Source organism: Benincasa hispida, chromosome 12, assembly GCF_027475165.1.
Source record: "Benincasa hispida cultivar pf3 chromosome 12, pf3_genome.v1.1, whole genome shotgun sequence".
Taxonomy (NCBI): domain Eukaryota; kingdom Viridiplantae; phylum Streptophyta; class Magnoliopsida; order Cucurbitales; family Cucurbitaceae; genus Benincasa; species Benincasa hispida.
The window spans coordinates 37,734,950-37,740,440 of record NC_143489.1 but is presented as its reverse complement, the minus strand read 5'-3'; the positions used below and the strand labels follow the sequence as shown (position 1 = coordinate 37,740,440).

Genomic DNA, 5,491 nt, shown 5'->3' with positions numbered 1-5,491 from the left:
GCACTCTTTCACTTTGCATGTTCATCTTAATATATAAAGAAGATTGGAGTTGTTGGAGAAGGTAGGAAGAATACAGAATTTTGAGAAAAATTTCGATGAAGAAGAGTCTTTCTTCTTCAACTTGCTACTGCTGTGAGCTTTTCTTGTTTCTCCACATCTTCAAGCTGTTCTTGAGTCTCACAACTCTGCCTAAAGCTCCAAGAGCATAGTAAGAAAGTCTTTGAGGTGGTTCACGTTGATATCAAGTGAAGACAGTAGCTGTACAGACATTTTCTTGGAGAGTTCATCAAAAGTATGTTCTGAAAACCCATTTTTATGAAGAGCATGCTTTAGTTTTTGCCAAAATTAGTGAATTTGAATGCTTATGGATCCTTAACACTTCCGCTACATGTTGTTTAACTCTAACACTAACTTATTTATTATATTTATATTAAACTATTTGTTATATCAAATATAATACATAACCTATAGTTTTAATATTGTATCATATACAATATAAACTATAGTTTCTTTTCTCTATTTTATGACATTTAATATAAATCATATTTATATTAAATTTAACAACTATGAATCACATTCATAGAAAATATATTTGAATCCCATTCAAATATTTATTTCTCCCAAATAAACTATAATGTATCAACTACATTATAACAATTATATCATATATAATTTAATCAATTTAAGTATATCATATATAATTGAATTCCCTCTTATTAATTTGAACAATTCAAATTAACCCAAAAACTAATTCTCAACTAAATTCTTTTGAGCTACCAAGGGGACCTTATGGACCTATAGCTTGAAGCTTCAACGGTACGTGAATAATTAATTAAACTCTTTAATTACATCATCCACCATCTGTTAACTGTCGAGCACTCCACTAAAGATCGACAGTTGCACTCTTCTCACTACAGATATATTTCTGTGTCCATTGGATATAATCAATCAATAGTACGATGACCTTTCACAAATTGTTTGAAAGTATAGCTAGGCCAAATTACCCTTTTTCCCCTATAGTTACATCTAACTCCTTAAGTACGAATGATCCCTCTAATAAACAATAGATCATATTCCCACTATGACTAAACTCCTCTCGAGCCATAAGAGGGTGTGGCGCCACATTGTTCAAGACACGAAATCAGCTTTTAAGGGAGCAAGCTTCGAGGAATGAATGAATTCCATCTTGTGTAGCTATGTTCCCAGCTCCCCAATCAGACAAATTCTCAAAATGGTAGGCTTGTTGAGTCGGCAATCTGGCCACTCTCACCCATACAAATCAAAGAACCGCCCTTATAGACAGGAGTTCACAACTCATTCAGGATTCAGGTCATGTTACCTATGGTCATCTAGGTGAAATGAAAGTCTCTATTATGAATGGTGTTATATAATGAGACTAATTTCGTGGTCCGGTCTTATACAAACTTCTTTGTATAGAATATCCCCGCGCGCATGTCTAATACATGAGTGATCAGGATCAAGTCATTTGTAGAAATTTACAATAATTATAATACCCACAAAGCGAGCCATACTCGTAGTGTCACTATGATAAAGTACCCAGCCTTATCCATCTACTACAGACCATTTACATTATCACTTAAACATGATCCACCTGTATGTCTCCACATACATGTTTACGTTACAACAATAACCTTGGATGTTAGTTTATTGGTTTGTGGTTAATGCAACTAAACTATCACATATTTTATAGAAAACGTGAATAAAATATCATATATTATTAATCACATAAAAGTTTGTTCATACAAAGTTTACAAACTATAGGACCCTACGAGATGTAGGGCATCAACCCCAACAAAGCATACACTATCAAAGAAGGAATAATCTTGGAGTATTCCAAGTATCTAACCCATAGGACTAATAGTAGTTTACTTTGTATGAGAATGTGACCTAATGAAACCGAAGGTAACAAGGGAGATTTATGTTGTGAGAGAACAGAAATTTAAATTAACAAAGTAGATAATGATGATCGAACGGGGCTAACAATGTTTCAACCTTTTGGGCTCTAAAGCAAAAGTGATGTTGTCACATCATAACATGACAATGAAATATGCATGGGTAGAAATCTACACCTATTCGGTCTGGTGTCCAATTCCTTTAGGTGTTCTAAGCAACTACTACATAATGTCCCCATGGGTAGTTGAGTCCTAGATTAATTAAAATCAGTTTCTTTATCCTATGGTGTCCCTTATTCCTAAGGTGACGTGACCCTTCTATTCCTAGGCTCTTGGACACATATCCCTTTTTGAGATCCGTTGACACCCTAGCCTTCTCAATACTAGAGCTTTACTAGTTTTTTAAATTAAGTGATCAAGTTAATTTACCAAAACTTTCGATAAAAGTCAACAAAAAGAATGCAATAACAGCAAAGTGGTGCAAGCACAACAATATTTAAGCCATAGAAACCCTAGGGCATTCACATTGTCGAATCTCTAGAAAGAATTTAGCTCAAAATGATTGAAAAAATAAACTTCTTCATTAAATCAAAAGTCACTGCTACAATAAATTTCATTTAAAAAGAGTGGGATAAGAACGACGATAATGAATACACAAAATGAAAAGAATGCTAGAAGATTGCCAACTCCAATTGAGATAAATCTTCAACTTCCAAGCCTTTTCCTAAGACAATCTCCCCTTTTCTGAGGTGGAAATTATTCCTCGGTACTTCCGTGGGATGAGAAATCCTAGAGCCAAGACACCTTAGAGGAACTTCCGTTCGTAAGGTTCTGACTTGAAACGTGAAAACGAACCCAAGGTGACTGTTGGAAAATGACAGAAACAATGGTAAAGAAATTGGGTTCAGCTGAGAAGTTCATCTCGATTTGGAGGGCTTCCATCCCTTAGCCCTAAAGTGGTTGGGGAAGATCGAAGTTCAAGGTTTGAGCGACTTTGAGGTAAATAAAAACTGACCAACATATATAGTCGAGAAAATCGGAACTGGCCAATAGATATACTCAAGAAAATTGGAACTAATCTTGAGTTATACGAAATCTGAAATTTTAGGGCCCAATACTACGCATCAGACTGCTGTTGGCGCATTAGATTAAAATCTTGTAGAAGTTGCCAAAACTGCCAAAATTCATCAAATTATCTTCAAATTAGCAAATATCAATGTTTAAGCATAATTACCTTCCAGCAAACTTCGTTCAATAAAATATGACTAAATTTTGAGGAAAACTCATGAACAAAATCATTTTTTCATAGTAAAACTGTCCAAGTAGAAACACAAATTCATGCATAATAGAAACACAAATTTATGCATTCTATAACATGAATCATGAGTCTGCAAAAAGGGGAGTTTATTTTTGGGCCACTCACATGCTATAACATGCTATTTGTGTAAAAACCACAAATATTTTTTTATAAAAGTGTCTTGTCCCAAATGGAAAGATTTGATTTGTGTGAAGGATTTTATATACTTAAGCTTCCTAGTGAGCTTGCAAAATATAGTTTGTTGTGGTAGTAGAATTTTTCCCCCACGTGTGGGCTATCGCTGTCGTTTGAGGTTGGACGGGTGAGTGAAACCCACACAAAATGTGCATTATTTGGGTTAGATTTAGGTTTTTTTAATATATTTTTATTAGATTTGACGTGTTTGCTAGTGATTTCTATGACCAAGAAGTTAACTATACTCAAAATAAGCAAAAAAAAATGACTAAATTAGACTTAAAGAAGTCAAAACCAAGCAATAGAACAAAGGGAGTGAAGAAAGGAGATGAAAAATGCTAAAGAAACCAAAAGGCAAGGGAGCATTGCAACACTAGTCGTAACATTGCAACACTATGATGTGAGGCGGCGATAAACACTCGAAGGTAGTAGCTGCACTTGAGGAGGCAGCATTGCATCATCTCAACATTGCAACGCTATGACAAAATCAGACCAGCAACGCAACGCTATATCGGAGCATCGCGACGCTGACTTTCCTTATTTGAAAAATCTGTTAATTTTGGCAAGGATTTTGTTCCAAATTTCTAAGCCTCTAATTATTTTTGACGTCTCTAAACATTAAGAGGACATTTCTGACCTAACTGGAAGACATACAAACCTAATTTCGAGACCAAAAGAGAGAATTCTTGGCCAACAATAGAGATTGAAGAATGATTGTGGAGACTATTCAATTTTCCGACATGCTAATAGAGAGAAGAGTGGCAATTTCTACCAAAGAGGAACACTCCAGACGGGGTTTTCTCTTATTCTTTATTTTTATCTTTTGAATGCTATCAATTTTGTATGTAAATATGCTTTTTAGAACCATTAGTGGCTAGACTCTTTATTTTACGATGTTTTTGTATTTACATATGAATTTGAATTAATACTTAGGAATTTTATTGATTTGCATAACTCTTTATCTTTAAATATTACTATTTTTAATTTATATTGATTGACCATAAATAAATACTAAATTCAATGTTCAATTCGGTAGATTTCATGTTTAATCAAACTTGTAACATTAAATTGTCATTAACCTATCACGTGCGCAGTTAGGAGAGTAATAAAAGTTGATGATGATAATGTTTAATGCCATGAGTTTAAATTTGATATCACGACATTAGTTATCATTTAGGTTTGCATGTGAAAGAATTGTTTTCAAAAGACAATAATCCAGAATTTAGTATCTAGACTTGGATAAATGGTGTTGCTTAATTCCATGATTGACTTAAAGTATTGTTCCATGAAGTATGTAATAAAAACTGACACCGTAGAATACTCTTTAATTTTGAAATTACATTTGCTTGTCATATTATCTTGTTTTATTGCAATTCAATCAAACATCACTCAATTTGACTTTCCAATTCCCTAGCTAAAATGATCTGGCTTAATCAATTCCATCGGAGAGCATTGGAACATGGGATGAACTAGCTCAAGTCTTTTTAAGCAAGTACTTTCCGCCTACCAAAACTTCCAAATTGAGATATGAGTTTCTAGCTTTTCTTCAACAGCCCGATGAACATCTATATGAATGTTGGGAGAGATACAAGGACTTATTAAGGAGATGTCCACAACATGGATATCCCAATTGGTTGGAAATTTAATTCTTCTACAATCAGTTGAATGGTAGTACTAAATCCATTCTAGATGCTACTACTGGGGGATCGATCATTGGAAAAACTGCTAATGAGGCTTATGCTATCTTGGAGGACATGGCCATTACGAGTTATAATCGACCAAGTGATAGAGATTCAACCACCAAAACTATCGAAGTGTATGGAATTGACGAAGTAAGTGTTATTTAGGCTCAATTGACCGCAATTGCTAATATTTTGTCTAAATTGGTTGTAGGTGGACAATCATTAAATTCACCATCAATAGCTTCTCAAGCAACCTAGCATCAGAATCTCAACAAGTTTGGGATGCATAAGAAGTGAGATGGCCAATTATGTTGACAAAGAGGGGCCACTAACAAATTCCTACTCACTATCATCCTAGTTTAAGAAATCATGAGCATTTTTATTATGCTAACAATAAGAATGTT

The 5,491-nt window shown here is 34.2% G+C and overlaps 1 non-coding gene across 1 annotated transcript; it reads right to left on the bottom strand.

The window, feature by feature from the left end:
• Nucleotides 1–4,922: 4,922 nt before the first annotated feature.
• Nucleotides 4,923–5,030, bottom strand: LOC120069401 (small nucleolar RNA R71). The gene has a single exon (XR_005479522.1). It is a non-coding gene; the product is annotated as a small nucleolar RNA R71 (small nucleolar RNA).
• Nucleotides 5,031–5,491: the final 461 nt, after the last annotated feature.